Source organism: Ceratotherium simum, chromosome 1, assembly GCF_057802395.1.
Source record: "Ceratotherium simum simum isolate JZ-2026a chromosome 1, ASM5780239v1, whole genome shotgun sequence".
In the NCBI taxonomy this organism is placed as follows: Eukaryota; Metazoa; Chordata; class Mammalia; order Perissodactyla; family Rhinocerotidae; genus Ceratotherium; species Ceratotherium simum.
In genome coordinates, this window is record NC_141900.1 from 9,080,022 (window position 1) to 9,103,341 (window position 23,320).

Consider the following 23,320-nt stretch of genomic DNA (forward strand, 5'->3'; position numbering starts at 1 on the left):
TTGGTAAGAAGGCTTCACTGGGGCTCTCTGCCTGAGTCCCACCCCCACTGCAGATCACTGCTGGGCCCCATGCTGGTGGTTCTCCTGGTCTGCTCTGTCCTTTGAAATCCAGGTGTCCTCTGGACCTCACATCCTCTAGTCCTGTGATGGTAGTGGCAGCTCTGATGATCTCTGAATCACCTTTGGGTTCATCCTTCCATTGTCTTAAAGAACAGTGCCTGGCTTCTGCTGAGATGGCAGATTTATACAATCTCTTTACCAAATGGTCACTTGGCCACACCCTTAATGTTCTCACTTTTTGCAATATGGATTGGCTGAGAATTTTCCAAATCTTTATGTTTTGCTTCCTTTTTGCTTAACAATTTAATTTTTAAGTGGTTTATCTGTTTTTGCATTTTACTATAAGCAATCAGGAGGAGCTAGTCCCACTTTCAGGCTTAGAAAGCTTAGCAGCTTAGAAAGAACTTCAGCTAAATACCCCGTTTCATCACTTGCAAGTTATACCTTCCGCAAATCACTCGAACACGAACACAATTCAGCTAAGTCCTTTGCCACGTCATGACAAGGACTGCTTTTCCTCCATGGTCAAACAACATGTTCCTCATTTCCATCTGAGATCTCATCAGAATGGCCTTTACCATCCATGCTTCTACAAAAATTTTGTCCATGATTACAAAAGCATTCTCTAAGAAGACAGAAGTTTTCTCTACAGCTCTGCTCTTTTCTTTCTGACCTCTCACCATAATCTCCTTTAAAGATCTGTTCACAGCAAGGTAGGTTTTTCCTAAGAAGCACCTCAAAGCTCTTTCAACCTCTACCTATTACCTAATTCCAGAGATGCTTCTACATTTTTAGGTGTTTGTTACAGCGGCACACACTTCCCGGTACCAATTTTTTTGTCTTAGTCCATTTGAGCGGCTATAACAAAAATGCCATAGACTAGATGGCTTACAAACAGCAGAAATTTATTTCTCACAGTTCTGGAGGCTGGAAGTCCAAGATCAGGGGCCGGCATGGTCAAGTTCTGTTGAGAACCAGCTTCCTGGTTCGTAGATGGCCATCTCCTTGCTGTGTCCTCACAGGGCAGAAGGGATGAGAGAGCTCTCTGGCGTCTCTTTTATAAGGGCATTAATCCCATTCATGAAGGCTCCACCCTCGTGACACAACCACTTCCCAAAGGCCTCATTTCTAAATAACATTGGGCATTAGGTTTCAACACATGAATTTGGGGAACACAAACATTCAGTCTGTAGCCGTATCCCAAGGAATGCCTAGTGTTGTTTAGTGCAGAAATCAGCAAACTGCAGCTTGCAGCCAGCCATGCATTCTTTTTTTTTTTTTTTTTATTATTATTTTTTTTAATTTTTTGTTTATTGCAGTAACATTGGTTTATAACATTGTAAAAATTTCAGGTGTACATCATTGTACTTCTATTTCTGCATGGACCACATCATGTTCACCACCAAAATACTAATTACAACCCATCACCACACACATGCACCGAATTACCCCTTTCACCCTCCTCCCTCCCCCCCTCCCCTCTGGCAACCACCAATCCAATCTCTGTCCCTATGTATCCGTCCATTGTTGTCACTATCTACTACTTAATGAAGGAAATCATACGGTATTTGACCTTCTCCCTCTGACTTATTTCACTTTGCATTATACCCTCAATGTCCATCCATGTTGTCACAAATGGCTGGATTTCGTCGTTTCTTATGGCTGAGTAGTATTCCATTGTGTATATATACCACATCTTCTTTATCCATTCGTCCCTTGATGGGCACTTAGGTTGCTTCCAAGTCTTGGCTATCGTGAATAAGGCTGCAATGAACACAGGGGTGCATGTACCTTTGCAAATTGGTGTTTTCAAGTTCTTTGGATAAATACCCAACAGTGGAATAGCTGGATCATATGGTAGTTCTATCGTTGATTTGTTGAGGAATCTCCATACTGTTTTCCATAGTGGCTGCACCAGTTTGCACTCCCACCAGCAGTGTATGAGAGTTCCCTTCTCTCCACATCCTCTCCAACACATGTTGTTTCCTGTCTTGTTAATTATAGCCATTCTGACGGGCGTGAGGTGATATCTCATTGTAGTTTTGATTTGCATTTCCCTGATAATTAGTGATTTTGAACATCTTTTCATGTGTCTGTTGGCCATCTGTATATCTTCTTTGGAGAAATGTCTGTTCAGGTCTTTTGCCCATTTTTTAATTGGGTTGGTAGATTTTTGTTGTTGAGATGCATGAGTTCTTTATATATTTTGGAGATTAAGCCCTTATCAGATGTATGTATGGTTTGCAAATATCTTCTCCCAATTGTTAGGTTGTCTTTTCGTTTTGTTGATGGTTTCCTTTGCTGTGCAGAAGCTTTTTAGTTTGATGTAGTCCCATTTGTTTATTTTTTCTATTGTTTCTCTTGCCCGGTCAGATGTGGTGTTTGAAAAGATGTTGCTAAGACCGATGTCGAAGAGCGTACTGCCTATGTTTTCTTCTAGAACTTTCACAGTTTCAGGTCTTACATTCAAGTCTTTAATCCATTTGGAGTTAATTTTTGTGTATGGTGTAAAGTAAGGATCTACTTTCATTTTTTTGCATATGGCTATCCAGTTTTCCCAACACCATTTGTTGAAGAGACTTTCTTTTCCCCATTGTATGTTCTTGGCTCCTTTGTCAAAGATTAGCTGTCCATAGATGTGTGGGTTTATTTCTGGGCTTTCGATTCTATTCCACTGATCTGTGTGTCTGTTTTTGTGCCAGCCATGCATTCTTGCAAATAAAATTTTATTGAAACACAGCCACACCTCTTTGTTTACATGTTACCCACGACTGCTTTAGTGCTACTGTGGCAGAGGTGAGTAGTTTCAATAGAGACATTATGACCTGCAAAGCCTAAAACATTTACTATCTGGACTGCTACGAAAAAGTTTGCTAACTTCTGATCTAGGAAAGCTTCCAAGCCATCTGATTCTGTAGTAGTATGAACCTTTGATGGTCTTGGACTATTTACAACTATCTGCCTATGTGTAAATTTATTTCAGCATCCCTGATTTCTGTATGTGTGTTTTCTGATTCTCTTTGACACTTGTTATAATAACTTATTGGTTACTTCATTAACATAATAAGTGAAATAATATTTTTCACATGCATTCATTTGTTTACTTTATTCATATGAAGTCATGATTTTCTTTTTGAAAATATTGTTTTTTGGCATCATATTACATCATTTTTCCTCCTTAGATCCCTCAAACCTCTGCAAGGAGGTGCTCTGTAAGTACAATGTAAGTAAACGCATGTGCTGTGGAATCATTAAATTTGATAGGATTCATTAAATTTGACTTTGAGAAATATGTAGGAGGAAAACTGTTTTTAAAATATGCAAAAACAAGAGAGAGATTGCTTGGTTTGTTTGAAAAAGAGGAAGTGGCTAATGTGTATTCTGGAAGGGCTTGTAATTATTTTGAAAAGAAAGTTTTCATAGAACTGTGTTTTAAACACTACCTTCTCCCTTCTTAACCCCCGACCCAGATATCTCTAATATGATATTGTTATTGAGGCAAAGGAAAAAAGGAATGTGCAACAGACAATAGTACAGTTAGATGCTCATATGTTTTATGGCCACCAACTTCTGGATACCCATACTAGCCCCAGTCCTGTTGGAGAGAAGGAACTGGGAAGGCTGGATCATGGGACTGTAATTATTAGCATGTCCTGTTTACTTCTGTGGCAGTGCAACATACCTGGCTTGACACCAAGCAATCAAAGGGCTGCAGAGGAAGAAGGCTGAGCCTAAAATTGGCAAAGGATGGGGAGGAACTCAGAATTCTTCTTCAGACAAATGCACCTACAGCCATTCCATCCTTCTAGACCAGACAAAGTGTCCCCTCTTATGGGGATTTTTGGACGTTAATCTATATCTTATAGCTTATTAGAGTGTTGCATCCTGGAGTGACAGTGTGAACCAATCTTTACCCTGAAAACTCATGACCACTAGAAGCACATGGGCCTCGGAGTGTGTCCAGTAATGCTCCGGGACAGCGTGGTCTTGACAGCTAAAGTGTATGTGGGAATGGTGTTAGAAGATGAAGTTTGCAGATCCCAAAATACCAGGCCAAGGGATTTATACTTTATTTATTTGGCTGTCTTTAACAGATTTGAAGCAGGGTTTGAAATAGTTTTTTGTTTCTTTGCCTGTCTTAATCACAATAACTATATCAACATTGTGAAACAGAGCTAGATGAAGGAAAAGTGATGAAAAAGAAAACTGAATATGTTCTGTAAAAGTAATTTTATATACAGGAGTTTCATCTGTGAGGAAGCAAAACATGCTTTTTACTATTGCTACCAATCCACAAGATAAATAAAAGAGATTGTTATAAGAACTCCTTTTAACAATTCCTGAGAAACCAACCCGTTTATTTTGAAATTTTGATTCTTTAGTGTTGTGTTGAGGCTTGTCTTAACCAGACAAGGACTGTAAATTGGTAAGGCCAATTTGGAGATCCATATAGCAAGAGTTAATAAATTTTAAGATGAAAGTACATATGACCCTGAACTGCCAATTCTAGCAACTGCAAATTTAGCAAAATTCTAAATGTTAATTTTAAAACATATTATAATAGAGTAGAATAATATAAAAAACTACATTTATGTGTGTCAGCTTTAAATCTTAGAAAATCTTGTCTTAATCGAAATGTTTGCCCACCTTATTTTTTTTCTATATCACGGTTTATATCTAGTATATGTACAATTATCCAAAACCAATTCACTTCACTTTGCAATTAATAATGAGGCTAACATTCAGAATTAACACACATAACATGCATATAGCTATATCATACCTGAATGGAACTTAAGTATACGGAACATCAAACAAAAAAAGGATGACACAATACTATAATGTTCAAAGAGCAGGAAGTGGACCAATGTTTTATTTCTGTGTTCTACGTTTCAAGTTATGTAACAATATAATAATTATATATTACAATTTATTTATGCAAAGCTTTGGGGCAATATGAGTGGAATAATTTGAGCCATGACCCCTGTTCTGTTGAAACTAATTATTTAGGGAGACAAGTTATGTTTACATGGAAAACAATAATATGGTATTTAGAGCCAACATATCTGGTTTAACCATAAGAGTAAAACTTCTGGCAACAGGTCAGACTAGATTGTCAGACAGACCCTCCTCAAATCACAAGTGTGTGGAAAACAATGGCTAATGTTCAAAATAATAACAAGAAATGTATAAATATATTTAACAATGCAAATTTAAAATCAGCTTTCATAGTAATTTATAGATCAAACAGACTTAAATTTAGTAAGCCTATTAAAGATTTGAAATCTGTCTACATACACACATCCGCAGACACACATATTATTAAATTTGGTCTAAAAGTAACATCATTATGAATTTGCCCTAAAAGATTTTAAGACTCATGTGTAGCTGCAATCATTAAAATGGTATGGAATTGTCATAAAAATAGACAGGTATAACAAAGGAAATTTGTTTTTTTACCAGATATTGCAATATACACCATCAGTGAAGAATGGTCCAAAAAATACATCTTTCTGGGAAAACTCTATCCTCTTGGAAAAAGAAACTTAATCCTCATCTCACCCACAACTTAAAAAAATGAATTACAAACTCATTAATGATGTAAATATCTAACCAAAATTTTAATTTAAGAAGAAAATATAAGATAATATCATTAGACCTATGATGAGGAAGTCAGAGATTACATAAAGAACAATTTTACATAAACAAGAAAAAAACAATCCATAGAAGAATGAGCACAGATTATTACACACATAATTTATAGGAAAGAAGAGACGAACAACAATCATGAAAAGATGCTCAAATGTAATAGTAATCAGAAAATGCAAACTTATACAAAATGTAATGCCATTTCACACTCATAACTTTGGAAGAGATGCTGAGATACAGAAATTCACAGTCTCTGTGGAGAGGACTGTAAATTGTTAGGGCCATCTGGGAGATCCATATAGGAAGAGTTAACAAATTTTAAGATGAAAGTACCTACGACCCCAAACTTCCAATTCTAGCAACTGCAAATTTAGCAAAATTCTATAATGTTAATTTTAAAATATCATAATAGAGTAGTATAATATAAAAAACTACATCTACATGTGTCAGCTTTAAATCTTAGAAAATAGTGATCATTTCAAATAATATTTCCTAATGACATGCCTACTATGGCATCATTTATAAAAATTTAATAATCACACAGCATAGTGTCATAAGTATTTGGTTATATATCACAATTTTTAGAAAATAGAACAACATTTGTGTTAATCAGTGATCTCAAAATAAAGTTTGCACAGAAAACTGAGATTAGGAAAGAAATGGGGACAGAGTACAAAGAAACATTAGGTATATCTGTAATTTCTTATTTCTTTAAAGTCAATTTATCTGATTAAAAGGTAACTTTTCTTAAATTTGCTTATTGGCTACCTGAGTGTTTGTTATATAACTTTTTACACCTATAATATTACATATATACATATACATAATATAATTATATGTATATACACATACATACATAGGCTTATATATGTATATATACATATGTATGATATAAATGTATTATATTTATAAACTAAAGCAAATTAATACAGGCTTTCTGAGATTGGATAGCTCAATGGAGACTCTAAAACTCATGATTTTGTGAAGAAAGTTATTGAAATAATTCCTAAAGATTAGTGGCATTAAGAAGGCTGTGTATGAAAAGGTGAAAGACCATTTGAGACAAAAACCCCCATAAAAAAAGAAACAAAATTCCAAATATTGTATTCAGGAAAAAACTAGAAGATTGACAGATTGGAATTTAAATTTCATGGTTGATATCCTTTGTCAAACCAAGAAATAAAAGCCTAAAATACATGTACTCTTTGAAAGGCTGAAACCCTCCTGAAAACAGTGAGATGAAGACAGTATATTATATGTACATAAATTAGTTTTCCTGGTGTTGTAACGTTTTTCAGATTTTATATAGCAACAGCAGGACACAAATTTATTTTTCTTTTGAACAGTGATAATGTTCTGAATATACCAGCAACTCAAAAAAGAGTGGTGATGAGGGGCCTGGGTAAAAGGAGATAAAAAACCCTCCCTACAACTGGAAGTAGGGGGAGAGAGAGGAGGGCACAAGGGAAAACCTTTATTGTTCCTATAAAACTAGTGGTAGGACACTATGGCAGAGATTTAGAATTGAAAAAAAAAAATGATTGTAATCACCATTTAATCATACTTAACCTCTATGACTTCATACTTGTTATTTCAGGTGTATGGTTCTCAGTTTCTTTAAACATAAGTGGAACCAACCTCAAAGGACTGTCCTGAAAATAAAATGGGATCCTTTTGCTGAAGCACATTTTAATGAGGTAGTAATCAGTGTCAGTTTCCATCTCTAAATAATTCAAGAAAACCATTCTACCAATTAAATAATCATTTACTTAGGTAAGTATAGAGACTTAGGCTTAAATGAGTAAAAACGATGTATGAAGCAAGGGAGGGGAGTTAATTATATAATAATAAAAGTGTACTGACATCTACGTTCCCGACAGTAAAGAAATTACTTTTTAAGCTTGGTCCTCAATCTGGAAATTCTTGAAAACATCCTCTGTTACCTGCTTTGTAACATTCATCTTGTAGAATGATGGAGGCATTAAATGGAGCACTTTAATTGGAGCATGTCAAGAGACGCTCAGAACTCTAAAAATACAAGAAAATAATAATATATTTCTGGCTTAATTCATGTCAGAATGTTTAAGATTACATTAGAATTGATTAATTCATTTATTCAACAGATATTTATTGAGCACGAACGCATATGCTGCAAGATACAGCAGCAAATATAACAGACAGTCCCGTTCTCAAGAAGCTATGTTCAAAGAGGGGAGAACAACAAACAAATATTTTCTCTGCTAATTACAAGTTCTAAGAAAAAGTGGCTAGGAGATTAGCAAATGATAATGTGTGTGCATGTCTGTGTGCACATGTGTATGTTTAGGGAATGACTCTCTGATAAGGTGACAATTGAGAAGGGACCTGAAGAAAATGAAGGAGAAAAATGGATTTCTAAGAGGAATAATACTATAGTCAGAAAGAAAAGCAAGTGTAAAGGTCCTGAGGCAGGTGTACGTGGACTGTTTGAGAAACGCTGAGGAGGCCAATGAAGCTGAAGCCAACTGAAAGAGTGGGACTGATAGGGGTTGAGGTCAGGGAGGTCCCAGGGACCTAGATCAGAAAGAGTCCTGAAGTCCATTAGGATCTTTGGCTTTCATTTCGGATGAGAAGGGAAGATACCGGGAGGTTTTATCTAGAGAAGTAATAGAACCTGGTACACGTTTTAGAAGAATCACCCTGGCTGCCATGTGGAGGATGTAGTGTGTGTGTGTCTTGCTGTGCCTACATGTGTGTGTTAGCTGGACAAGGTTGGAAGCAGGGAGAACAGTTAGGTGCCTATTGCGATGGTCTTTGTAGGAGGTGATGGTGATTTGGTCTAGGCAGGTAATAACGGAGACAGGGTGAGCTAATGTGATTCTGGGTATGTTTCAAAGCTAGAGATAACATTAAAAGAGAATATATCTTCCTCAGTAACACTGAATACTCTAAGAGAATTTTAAACAACTGCCTAACTAAACAAGCATAAGGGCTGCCACATAAGAAAGCAACAAACCAGCCTAGACTAAAAGAATATGGTGAAACAGAAAATTTGGCAAAATCTGAGAGATCAGTGGTAGTCAGAGTCTATTATCTTAACTGTGGTTTTCAATTGTTTCTGAGTGAAGAAAAATTGAACTTAATACTCCAACTTCATTCCTTTAAATCAAGTGGTAAGAAAAATCTCTTCAGAAACATGGCTAATGAGAATAGACTGAAATGCTAAAGTAAGTCAAGCAGACATCTGTGGGTAGATAAATTGCTACTTGTCACGCAAATAAACAAATTAATAAACAAATTAATGGGTGGAAAATAAATAAACAAATAATACCACAGAACTCACAGGCAGGACTGTTACTCAGGATCTCATGCTCACTGCTGGCTCAGTGTGGTTCATACCACGAATGTTCACTCTTGTGAGCAACACCATTTAGTCTCCAGGCACCTGCTTCTCCACATCTCTTGCTGTACGTCCCCAAAAGAAAAAGAATGCCATGAAAGTTTATACATTACGCCTGTACCAATAGAGATAGATGAAGACAAGAACTCTAGTCAATCAACAGTTAATTTGAATAAATCCTATATATGTTAGGCTGATAGCGTGGGCAGTGTGAGAAGTTTGGGTAGGTTTTGAAATAACACGTAAAATGTTGACCAGCTTAAACTAGTTTTGTTTCTTTAAGATAGGTTATTTTAATCAAAGCTTGCTCAGTAATGGAGATGGCACTGCACATGTGCCCGGTAGGAACCATAGCCCCAGCATGACCCCAGAACCAAGAATGTTCAGAAATGTTGCCACCTGAGCCCTTTAGGAAGCGAGACATCCTTCAATAAGGAAAATCAGGCTTCCAGCAGCACAAGTAGCTTGATTACTGATTTGAGGCTAGCCACTCAGCTTACATGGGCCCAGCTGCAGCTTAGTAGCCCCTAACTCCTCAAATTTCACTCTGAATCCCGGATCGAGGAAACACATTTGAGAGCTTTGCCTCCTGTCTCCTTGCTGGTCAACCTCACAATAAAGCCTTTTCTTTTTTCAAAAGTGCCATAGTATTGGCTTATATACAGGTCGGGCAGCAGAACCTTGCTTGGTAACAGTTTGAATGACAGATGTGTTTAAGATAAATTATTTAACTTGTTAAATCCTTTTTCATATATCACAACCGTTGTGATGACCACACTAATTCCTGGGTACCTTGAGACTGATAAATTAGGAAATGTAAAGAAGCATGAAAATACATGCTAATAAGCCATTAGGATAAAAGTAATGATATCTATTACATAAGAATCTATTATACTTATGTTATGAGAAGTATAAATACTAGTCAGGAGTATTTTTCATATATTCAATATTAAATAATTTATATACTATTAAATTTACATAAATGTAGTTCTACATTTAACATGCTTGAAGTGTCAGAATATTTACATGAGTCTTCACATTGACATTAAATGTATTTTTATTTTTATAAAATATTTGAGATCTAATTTAATTATTAAAAAACAAAACTGATAGCTTTATTTACATTTGAATCAAATTTTAAACATTTGTTAGTTCTAATTTGCATTTCCCTTCCTATTATGATAAACAATTTTGAACATTAGAAAAAAATGACTTTGAAAACCTATATAAATGTTTTAAGTTCATAATAGATGTAATTTTGAAAATATAACCAAATTTTCTACATTTGAATTATATTTGTATTTTTAATTATTTTGACCATTAGTTTCAACAGAACACACATTACCTGAACATCTTGATAAAAATATAGAATAATTTGTAAATTTGCTACAGTGGAGGAAGGAGTAATAAATTACATGAAATAAACATACATAGATTTATGAATTATGTATGTATTTTTTTCTTTCTTTTTTGAGGAAGATTAGCCCAGAGCTAAAATCTGTTGCCAATCCTCCTCTCTCTTTTGCTGAGGAAGATTGGCGCTAGGCTAACATCCATGCCCATCCTCCTCTACTTTATATGGGAGGCCGCCACAGCATGGCTTGACAAGCAGTGCATGGGTCCATGCCTGGGATCCGAACCCTGGGCCACAGAAGCGGAGCGTGTGAACTCAACTGCTACGCCACTGGGCCAGCCCAATGTATATATTTATTTTATTCATTCAAATATCTCCTGTCCATAAACAGAATACCCAGACATGTGTAATAAGTAAATAAATGCAACAGACCTTGATTTTTTTGCCAATTTTTGGTGACATTAAGTATAGATCTCCACATATTTTTCAATTAGTTATTATGCAGTTTTTTTTGTCATTCTAGTAGGATGGGATAGCTTTTAGTTAATACTTTATTAACTTGGTTTATAGTTTTAAATATTTTAATTATATGATATGTGGATCTTCATGTGTAGCCTTGCCTTGGGTGCTGGAAATATCAGGGTAGGTCTGGCTGAAAGGGCTTTGGGAACACATCAGCCTCTCATCCAAATGACACAGCTGGATCATTAATGATGATTAGAGCCTTCTAGGGGAACAAAAGCGTGAGGAGTATTTCAGGGTTGAGTACTGAGCAGACAAAAACAGTGGAAATAGAATAGACGCCCCGCACACTTCATCATTCCTAGAGTGGAATGTGAACAGAAGGGAGGAGCAGATGAGAAAGATGCGGGTAAGCCCTGACTTACGTGGCAGCTAAGGGACCAGACTGTATCTTGCAGGTGTTGACTAATAAACAGTTTCACTCAGGGGAACGACAAACTCATGTTTGTTTCTGTATACTCACACTTGGCAGATGTGTGGATAATATATTTGAAGACAGGAAAATCAGGAGATGGAGGATGCAACTTCAATTATGTGGAAAGTCTAGAAACAAAAAACCGTGTCAAGGGGAAATAAAAGCCTTTGGAGGTAAAATACATAGATTTGAAAATTGATTAGTTGAGGGGCTGAGGGCAAGGCAGGGCTTTAATAACTTAAGTGATTATGAGGGTGGTTCTACCACATGTAGAATGTGGCATTTCAGTTTTGAAGGTCTTGAGTTGCGTTGTCCTAAGACACCTTATGAATTTGATTTTCACTCCTGGGAAGCTAATATTTCAAAAGTTAAAGAGTATAGATTTTCAATATGAACCGAGTTATAAAATATTCCCCCAGGTGCTAATAGTAGGAAGAGGCTCATAAGTATTCTACCAGCAGACAACATACCAGAAGTTCACAGATTCGTTGTTTGTGAGAGTGCCTGTTAACTACACAAGCTTCTGTGTTTTTCCATGAGGACTCTCTGGTTATGCAAGCTATGGCTAAAGATGTTTTTTAATGAGCCAATCAGTGACCGAAAAAATGAACATTTAACTTTATTTAATTGTAATTTAAATTTAAATAGCCATATTTGGCTAGTAACTACCATAGTGAACAATGCAAGTTTAGAGAAAAAATCAATAACCTTATCAATAACTGCATACCACATGTCTTGTTAATTGGTCAGCAAAAGCAGTTCTTCTGGAGTGGGAATTGAAAGCACTAACTAAACCAAAATGTGTTAATTCTCTGTGATTCTCTCAGAACCACCTCTTCTCTGGACAAAATAACTAGAGAAGTTAAATGTGGATCTGCTAGGAATCATGATCCTTCGTATTTTAAGGTGTTGATGTTGACACTAATGTATGAAATCCCTGCTGTGGTGTGATATTACATTTTGTTTCCTGTTTTGTTAGGACGAGGCTGTTCCAGTCCTTGATTTAAAATTATGTTTCTCCCTGCCGAGTTGAGCACTCTCAGAATCCATTCTCTGACACATCCACAGGTTTTTGTTGATATAAATTGAAAAAAAGTCTGTACTTATCTTGGTAAGATTTCTTATGCCAGGCTGACCCTGTAATTGGCCTCTTCTGAATATACAGTTGGACATGCTGCTATCTGGCACTACTTAGAGATCTGGGAGCTACTTAAGGTTAGGAGAGATTGGTGCATGAGGATAATATATGTATTTTTGCCTGATACATACATACATATATTTGTCTGAGCCTGTGTAGAAATGGGCTACCACGGGATGCTAGCTTTCTGATCCTAAAATCATTGGTTCTGGAGATAACATTTGCCGTCAATTTCCAAACCAGAGGTTTTTGTTTTTCTTCTGAACCTGCTGCTCCCCAAGTATCTCCTCATAGTAAAAGGCACCGTCATTCTTCCAGTGACAGAGCTCGTCTTCCAATGCTTGGAGTCATCTTTGAATCCTCCATTTCTCTCACTCCCCACATGCAATTTATCTGCAGCTCCTCTTGGCTCTTCCTCTGAAATTTATCCGTGTTCTGATAACTTTTCACCACCCACACTATCTATGTTCTAATCTGTCACCATCCTTTTTCCCTGGATGACGATAGCCTTTTTAATTCACTCACTCTTTTCTCTACAGTGCGCCAGACAGATCCTTTTAAAACATAAATAAGATCAGGTGTCCCCTGGTGAAATTATCTAATATATTCCTATCACTTTTAAAATTAATTCAAAATCATACCATGGTTGACAAGGCCCTGTATGCTCTTTTCCAGCGTGGTCTGGTTCCAGGATATCTCTCTGATTTGTCTTTTACTTGCCATGTCAGCAAGGCACACTCACATCTTTGCTTTCACTCAAAAACTCTTGACTCATAAAGTTTTCAGTTGTTCCTTTATCTGCAGATAACTCTCTGTCCCCATATGGGTCATTCCTCACTTCTTTCAAGTCTACTCTCAAAGCTTCTCTTTATTTTCTATGTAAAAATAATATCCTGACTCATTCATTATTCCTTTACTATGCTCTATTGTGTATACAGCTTCTGTTTTTTGGTAATATTATTATATGTTAATTAATTAATCAATCACTCATTTGTTTATGTATTTTATTACATAAAATCTGTGAGGGTAGGAATTAGGTAAATTTCATCGCTAAGGTTCTCAATCACAGCTTGACAATTATCACAGTTCTTAAATGGATGAGTAAATTATTTCATAAATATCAGTTGAATAAGTTTTATATCAAGACTTCCCATACTTGCCATGTGGACCAGATAATTCAGAATAAGTGTTTCACTAAAGAAAACAGAACAATTTTTTTTTTGGCAGAATATTCTTGAAAGCATCAACAAGCTAATACAGCCCTGAAGAGTTACAGGACCAAGATTAAGGAGGATCTCGTAGACTGTGTGTGAGCCTAGTTCTCAGTCAGCTCAGGCTGCTACACAGACTGGATGGCTTGTAAAAAACAGAAACTTTTTCCCACCGTTCAGGTGGCTGGAAGTTTGAGATCAAGGTGCCAGCATAGAGAGGTTCTGGTGAGAACATTCTTCTCAGTTTCAGAGAGCTGATTTCTTGTTTCCTCAGGTGGCAGGAAAAGGTCAAGAGAGCTCTCTGGAGTATCTTTTATAAGGGCCCTGATCTCATTCATGAAGGTTCCACCCTCAGGAACTAATCACCTCCCAAAAGTACCACTTCCTCTTACCATCATATTGGGGGTCGGATTTCAACATATGATTTTTGGGGTAACACAACATTCAGTCTGTTGCACCTTGCATTTGAGTTTTCTCTTTCCTTAGGATTGGTTATCAATTCCCAAAGAGAGCTGAAGAGAGAAATAATTATATCCACCAACATACTGGAGGCATTTAGCACGTATATTAGTGATTGAAAAAATCAAAAAGAAAGAAAGAAAGGAGGGAGAGGGAAGGCAGGAGGGAATGAGGGAAGAAGGAAAGAAGGCAAGAAGAAAGCCTACAAAGAACAGACTGAACAACATAGCTCGTCTTCTCATAATATGTCTGTTTATCATCTTGATGTTCCACAAATCACTTAGTCTCTGTTAACTTTTCTCCATTCATTGTTCTTTCTAACCCTCAGGCTCAATATTTTCCATTGTCTGATCTTCAAATTCACTGATTTGTCCTTCTGCCTGCTCCAGTCTGCCCTTGAACCTCTGTGGTGTATTTTCTCTTTCCTGTATTGTAGTTTTCAGTTCCAGAAGATTTATCTTGTTCCTTTTCATAATTCATATCCCCTTGTTGATTATCTCATTTTTTTTATATGTTGTTTTCCTGATTCCTTTATTTGTTTGCTCATATTTTTCTTTAGCAATTTGAGAATATTCAAAATAGTTATTTTAAAGTCTTTGTCTAGTAAGTGTGATGTCTGCACTTTCTCAGGGATAGTTTCTGTCAACTTACTTTGTTCCCTTGAATAGGCTATATTTTCTCATCTGTTTGCATGCTTTGTCATTTTTGTTGAAAACTGGACATTTAAATATTATAATGTGGTAAATCTGGAAATCAGATTCTCCCCCTTCTCTAGAATTTGTTGAGTTTTTGTTTTTCTTTTTTTGTGTATGTGTTTTTGTTTTTTTTCACTGGGAAAGGCTGTAGTACTTCATTTGTTTAGTGGAATTCTCCAAACTATTATTGTATAGCTGTATTCCTTGTAGAATGTGGTCACTGAATTTTTTGTTCCTTTAACTCATGTTCAGCTAATGTTTTGACAGATATGTCCTTGTATGCCAGGAGCTAAAAAAACAAGCACACATACAACAAAAACAAAACATTAAAACAAGCAGAAATAACAAACAAAACACTTCTCCCAGTCTTTGCAGATTGGCTCTGTGCTAGGGTACTCTCAATGTCAAGCTTTGCTTGCACTAAGCCTGGGGATCAGCCCGAGATGAAAGCATAGGGTCTTCTCAGGTCATATGTGAGCATGTAACTTACCCTACTCAAGCATGTGACTTCCTAAATTCCCTCATATACATGAGTGCTTTTGAATGTCCTAATGTCCTAAAGAATCTCCTCCAACTTTTTCTGATGTAGGTGATGTAGGTGGTCTGTTGATATCTCAATTTCAAGCTTTTGCTTCAGGCATCTGGTAGGTTGTTAGTTCTCCTTGCAGAGTTTTTGAACAATGCCTGCCTCTTTTCTGGCCTGAGTGGCAACACAAAGACAAGTGCCTTGCATCACTCCTTTAGGTAGCCCCCAGACAAGTTAGAACAGAACTACACAATAATTTGCCAATAAGATTTACTCTGTTCCCCCTGGAATCAGGAACCATGTCTCATACCAAGAACATGGACTTCTACTGCTTCCAGATGGCCACTATGCTAAGGAGTGGATGAGGCAAAAGCAAATAAAAATGACATGTAGTTTCTTATAATTTCCAAGTTGTCTTTTTCTTAAACCCACTTTCACTTGGGTGTTGTAATCCCTTGACTGTTTTCAGAGTTTTGATAAAGTTGGTTCTGACAGTTTCTGTTTTTTCCCAGATATTTCGATGGAGGAATAAGAAATTGCAGCTGCTTACTCTGCCATTTTGCTGATGTTGCCCTTTTGTCAGTTTTTGCTTCATGTATTTTGTGCTCTGTTATTAGATTCATGCATTAATTTCCTAGGGTTGCCATAACAAGTACAACAGACTGGGTGACTTAAACAGCAGGAACTTATTGCCTCACCATTCTGGAAGCTAGAAGTCTGAGATCAAGGTGTCAGCAGGAATGGTTCCTTCAAGGGCTGGAAGGGAAAATCTGTTCCATGCCTCTCTCTCGGGTTCTCTTGGTTTCTAACAATCTTTATTGTTTCTTGACTGATCTCTGCCTTCATGTTCATGGTATTCCCCTGTGTGCATGTCTGTCTGTACCTAAATTTCCCCTTTGTATAAGGAGACCATTCTTTTGACTTCATCTTCACTTGATCGTCTATGAAGACTCTATTTTCAAATAAGATCAGATTCATAGGTTAGGACTTCAACATCTTTTGGGGAGACACAATTCAACCCATAACTGTCTATAATGTTTGTAATTGCTATATCTTCCTGATGGGTTCACTCTTTCGTGACTACACAAATGAACTACTTTATTTCTATTAACATTTGTCATAGTCTATACGGTGTGATATCAGTACAGTGGCTCCAGCTTTCTAGTGGTTGCTGTTTGCTTAGTATATCTCTTTCCATCCTTTTCCTTTTAATCTATTTATATATTTGAATCTCAAATGTGTCTTCTGCAGACAGCATACGGTTGAATCATGTTCTTTTTTTTTTTTTATCCAGTCTGATTATCTCTACCTCTTGATTGGATTGTTTAATCCATTCACATTGAACGTTATGATTGATATAGTTCCATTTACATCTGCCATTTTACTTTTTGTTTTCTATGTTTCTCATGGCCTTGTTATTTCTCTATTCCTTCATTACTGCTTTCTTTTGCATTAAGGAAATATTTTCTAATGTAGGATTTTAATTTCTTAATGAATTATTTCACTATATGTTTTGGTGGATTTTTTTTGGTAGTTGGTCTAGGGTTTACCATATACATCTTAATTTATCTGAATCAGCTTCCAATTGATATTAGCTTTATTCCAGTGATATACAGAAATGTTACTCATATACAACTATTTTCTTTTCTCTCTTTATGTTACCTTCATTTTTGAAAGATAACTTTGTTGGATATAAGATTATTTTCTTTGAGCATTTTGAATATATTATCCCACTGCCTTCTGGCCTCTATTTTTTTCTCCTGAGAAGTCAGCTGTTAATCTTATTGAAGTTCTTTTGTCAGTAATGTATTATATTTCTCTTGGGGCTTTTCAAGATGATTTTCAGCATTTTTACTAATGTATCTGTTGTGGATAATTTTGCATTTATCCTTCTTTGAGTTCCTGAATGTGTAGGTTATTGTTTTTCAATAAATTTGGGAAGTTGTCAGTGATTATTTCTTCAAATACTTTTTTCAGCTTCTTTCTCTCCTCTTTTTCTGGTAGTCACATTACATATACGTTGGGATGCTTCATGGTTTCCACATTTCTCTGAAGTTCATTTTTCTTTACTCCTTTTTCTCTCTCTTCTTCAGCTTACATAATTGCTATTGATCTATCTTCATATTCACTTCTTATCTCTTCTCTCAGTCCAAATGTGTTGTTTATACCCCCTAGTGAATTTTTAAAGTTTCGGTTATTATATGCTTAACTCCATAATTTCCACTTGTTTCTTTGTATAATTCTCTTTATTGATTTTTCTCTATCTGATGCAGCATTGTTATACTACTTTCCTTTCCTTCTTTAATGATGGTTTCCTTTAGTTCTCTGAATATGTTTATAATAGCTGCTTTAAAGGTTTCTTTTTTTCTGATAAATACAACATCTAATCTCTCTCATAATCAGTTATTGTTGCCTACTTTGTTCATGTATGGGCCATACTTTCTTGTTTCTTTGCATGCTTTGAAATTTTTTTTAATGAAAACTGGACATTTTAGCAACTCTGAGTACTGGTGACCTCTCAACTCATCTCTGGGCTTTGTTATTATTATTTGCTTTTATTTATTATGTGATTTAATGGATTATTTTAGTGAAGTTTATTCCTCCCATCCTCAGCTCACAGTGTTCAGACTCTGATATTCCCCATAGAGATGCAGCTTTGGGCTTGCCCACAGTTACACTGGAATGACAATGGTTTTTGTAGGGCTCTCTTTTTCCTATCTTCTTGACCACACCTAGCTGCTACACCACACTAATTTCCAGATAATTGCTCTTTTTTTCAAAATAACCTGAAGCAAAAATTGCTCTATAAGGTAATCCAATCAAAATTTTGCTCCTTTGAAGGAATAGTTGCTGAGGTCAATGATTGATTTTTGTTCCAATGCCAAGAAGTCTCCTGCAAACAAGTCAGCCTATACTTTAACCTGTATCTTGAATCTCCTCCCAACTGTCTTCACTACATTGTTCTTGAGAGTGCCTTTAGATTTGAAGTTCTAATTCTCTTTCAAAAGCAAAGGCAGTTCTTTTGGGAGTATATTGGGAGCTATCTGTTTTATAACCTGTTTCTCCATCCAAGCAAAATTTTTGAACTCTGAAACTGAGGTGGGGACAATAGCAAGCTTTTCCCTGAGTGACAGCCCCACTCTAGGGCTTGAGTGCTCTGTGGTGTTGTGGCAGCCTAGGGTCCTCTCTGCTTGCCTCTGCTAATGTAAAACCACTGGCTCAAGGCTAGGGCAAGAGGGATCAGGGCCCCAGGATTCTGGTACATATTGTCCATGTAGGGCCTCTGTCCCACTGGCCCACACTAGCTTGAAGAAGGAAGCTTGCAACTCTACCACAAAGTGATTTAGATTTAGCAACACGTACCTGGGGGTAGAATAAGAAACAATGTGCTGCTTCTTCTGGGAAGAAAGTGCTCTATCTGGGTGCTAGGGGGAGGGAGCCCTGTGTTGCTGGATGCAGCTGTCTGGTCTGGAGTCTTCCACTCAACTGAATTGGAAAGAGATGGAGAGGGAGTAATCTTGGTTCACGTACCACAGATTCTTGCCTTCATTACTGTATTTTCATAGATGTTCTTGAATAGATGTTTCTTGATTTGCTGTTTCTCCTTAAAAGACCATTTACAGAAGCTTTAAATATTGTTCTTTTGAAAATATGTGTCTTACCAAATTTTCTGGAGAGTGGATCAGCAGAATTCTTCATGCTGTCATGCTGGAAATAAATCTCATGCAATGGTTTTTTAAATATGACAACAAAATCATAAGCAACAACAAATATATACATTATATTAGAATATACATAGGAAATATATATATATGTGTATATATATATATATATTAGACCTGTTAAAAATCTTCTGTGCTTCAGTGGACACTACTAAGACACTGAAAATACAACCAACAGATGGGAGAAAATATTTGCAAATCATATTACCTGATAAAGGTCTATTTACACAATTTTTAGTGAGTTCTTACAGTTCAACAGTACAAAGGCAAACAATCCAATTAAGAAATGGGCAAAGGACTGCAATAAATAGTTCTCTAAAGAGTATATACAAGTGACCAGTTTATGAAAGATGATCAAATCACTAGTTATCAGGAAAATGGAAATCAAAACTACCATGAAATAACACTTCACACACACTAGTTTGTTTCTAAAAACAAACAAACAAATAAACAGGAAATAAAAAGTGTTGGCAAGGATGTGGAGAAATTGCAACCCTCACACATTGTTATTGGAAATATAAAATGATGCAGCTGCTGTGAAAACCAATTATTGGCTCCTCAAAACGTTAAACATAGAATACCATGTGATCCAGAAATTCCATACCTTGGTATATATGCCAGAAAACTGAGTACAGGTGCCCAAAAAAAAAACTTGTACCTGAATATTTATAGAGGCATTATTCATATAGCCGAAGAGTAGAAACAACCAAATGCCCATCCAGTCATGAGTGGATAAACAAAATGTGGATAGCCACATAATGGAATATTGTTCAGCCATAAAAAGAAATGAGGTACTTATCCATGGTATAATATAAGTGAACCTTAAAAATATTATGCTAAGTGAAAGAAGTCACGTACAAGAAAGACACATATTTATATAAAATTTTTTTGTATAAATTATATTTATATAAAATACCAAGAATAGGCAAATTAATAGAGACAAAGAACAGATTAGTGTTTACCAGGGGCTCAAGGAAGGGGCAATAGGGAGTAACTGCTTAATGGCTGTGGGGTTTCTTTTAGGAGTGATGAAATTGTTCTAGAATTAGGTAGTGGTGATGATTGCAAAACATCATGAATATACCAAGAGCCACTGAATAGTACCTTTTAAAATGTTTAAAATTATGAATTTTATGCTTGTAAATTTTACCTTAAGAAAAGAGGAATGAAAAGAACCATGAGCCCAGCTCACTCCTTACATAGTAAATTCAAGTCACTGTACACATTTATGTGTGAAAAACAAAATAATTAAATATATCAAGAATAACCAAGAATAATATCATTAAGACTTTAGGGTAATGAAAGATTTCTTCTTCTTTTTTATTTTTTTGTGAGGAAGATCAGCCCTGAGCTAACATCCATGCCAATCCTCTTCTTTTTGCTGAGAAAGACTGGCCCTGAGCTAACATCTGTGCCCATCTTCCTCTACTCTATCTAGGATGCCACCACAGCATGGCCTGACAAGCGGTGCATCGGTGCGCGCCCGGGATCCAAACCTGGGCCGCCAGCAGCATAGTGTGTGCACTTAACCGTTATGCCACAGGGCCGGCCCCATGAAAGATTTCTTAACAAGAAAAAAATCAGTAATTAAAATGGAAAATATAGGTAAATTAAGGGTTTTTTCCTCTTCATTAAGGACAGCATTAAGTGAGTGAAAAAGCAAGTCATGATAACTAAAATACAATTTATAATACCAAAAAAATATGATATAAACAAGAACTCGGGAAAGAAAAAATTCAAATGTCCAATCAAAACATGAAAAAGGCTCAATATTATTAGTCATTATGAAAATGCAAATTGTAACTAAAATAAGATAAAACTATGGTTAAACAGAAAAGCTAAAATTAAAAAGACTGACAACATTTTTTTTCTGGATTGTAGAGAGTGGGGAAGAAATATCATTCCTAATCTTACAAGAAAAGAAGCCAGACTAGCTTCAAATTCAAGACTTTATTTTCATATCTACCACAGAGCTTAGAACTGGATCAAAATATAAGGAGGGTCAAGTTCCTGCAGAGAGAGAAGACAGAAGGTCATACTTACATAGTATAGATGCAAATGGACATTTGTATGGAGAGTTCAGCCAGAATAATTGATAAAATCCCAAAGGCTGAGTGTGCACTGGCCAGACAATATGAAACCACTGAGAGTTGCAGAAATTGGGGAAGATACAACACCTTGAAATATTTTTCTCCACAAACTCCCCTGAGAGCTCACAAATGATTGGTAATAACTCTAAGAAAGTGTGCATTGTGATACAGAAAGGGGAATAGAAACCATGTAACAGGTACCAGAATCTCCCCATAATCATTCTCTCAGTCTCCACCATGGAGCAATGTTTTAATCTGTGAGGACGGCGGCAAACATTGTCACTTTTAGGAAACTCCTGGAAACCTCCTGAAGCCAGGAGCTATGGAAACAGGAGAAACTACTCTTGAGGGTGAGGCGGGACTAGCACTAAGCCCACCAGTACCACTAGGGGAGGGGCAGAAGAACTGAAGTCCACATCCCTGAGAGCAAAGAATAAGGTGCCTGCATAAGAATGAGGTGAAATAAGAACTGAAAATGCCCACCTCAAAGCGTGTCCTCACCACCAAGCTAACAAGTTTTGAATAACAAGTAAGAGCAGAAAACTTTTGAGAGACATACAGTAGAGGGACAATAACATGTGAAGGGATCATCCTTCAGGCACAGTGCAAAAAACAGACCTAAAGATCAGGGTTGAAGTGACACTTTGGCAAACCAACCTTCACCCTAAGTACAAAGTACTATTGCAGGAATTTGAAAGCTGTGATACACTGAAGGTAACCGTAGCAACAACAAAACTCAAAGCCAGCCCAAGTCCTAACTAGATTAACCCAAACCCCCACAATAGAGGCCTCCCAGAGGAAATATAAGCCAATTTCTAGGTATAAAAATTATTTACTTCAGTCTATGTTGTCCTACACAAGATGCCCAAATTTCAACAACAATAACAACAACAAAAAGGAGGCATGCAGGTAGGCAAGCAAAAGCACACACCCATTGTGATGGTTAATTGATGTGTCAAATTAGCTGAGTCACTATGCCAGATATGTGGTCAAATATTATTCTAGATGTTTCTATGAGGGTGTTTTTTGATGAGATCAATGTTTAAGTGAAAGGAATATGAGTAAAAAAGATTACCCTTCATCATGTGAGTGGGCCTCATCAAATCAGTTGAATGCCTGAATAGAACAAAAAAGACTGATCTTCAGTGAACAATAGGGGTTTTTTGCCAGCAGACAGCCTTCGGACTTGAACTACAACATTGGTTCTTCCCTAGGTCTCCAGCCCAATGCCTTTAAACTGTGGGTTTTGGACTTGCCAACCTTCATAATCATGAAGGTTATCAACAGATAAGTGGAAACTATAAGAAGCTAAAAAATGAAATATTAATGAGACAATTGCTTAAAATAAATTTCTCCTTTTATACATACACATCTTATTGGCTTTATATCCCTGAAGAACTCTGACTATTACACCCATGAAACAAAGAAAAAAATCAGAACTAGACTCAGATATGATACAGATATTGGAACTAGTTGACAGGGAATTTATAACTATGATCAAAATGTTAATAACGCCAAAGGAAATGTTCAACAACATTAAGGATCAATGTGTAATTTCAACAGATAAGTGGAAACTATAAAAAGCTAAAAAATGAAATATTAATAAATAAAATCACAGATATAAAGAATGGTGTTGATGAGTATTTCACCAATAGACAAAACATGTGTAAGGAAAGATCCAGCAATTTGAATATAGGTCAGGAGGAATTACCCAAACTGAAAGACAAAAAGACATAATCATCCTTATCATCATCATCAACGTCATCTTTATGAGAACCAAGTATTCAAGAGCTATGTGACAATACCAAATAGTCTAATAGACTTATAATTGGAATCCCTGAAAGAGAAGAAGAAAAGAGAATGGGATAGAATGAATATTTAAAAAAAAAAAAAGGCCCAGAATTTTCTAAAATTTGTTACAGACATCAAATCCCAGATATAAGAAACTCAGAGAATATCAAACAGGACAGATACAAAGAATTTCCTTCTTTGAATTGTTTTAAAAAATATATATCACCCCAGTGTTTTATACCCATGAAAACATCTTAAAACCAGCATATAAAGACATAGATAGATTGAAATCAAGAAACAGAGAAAGAT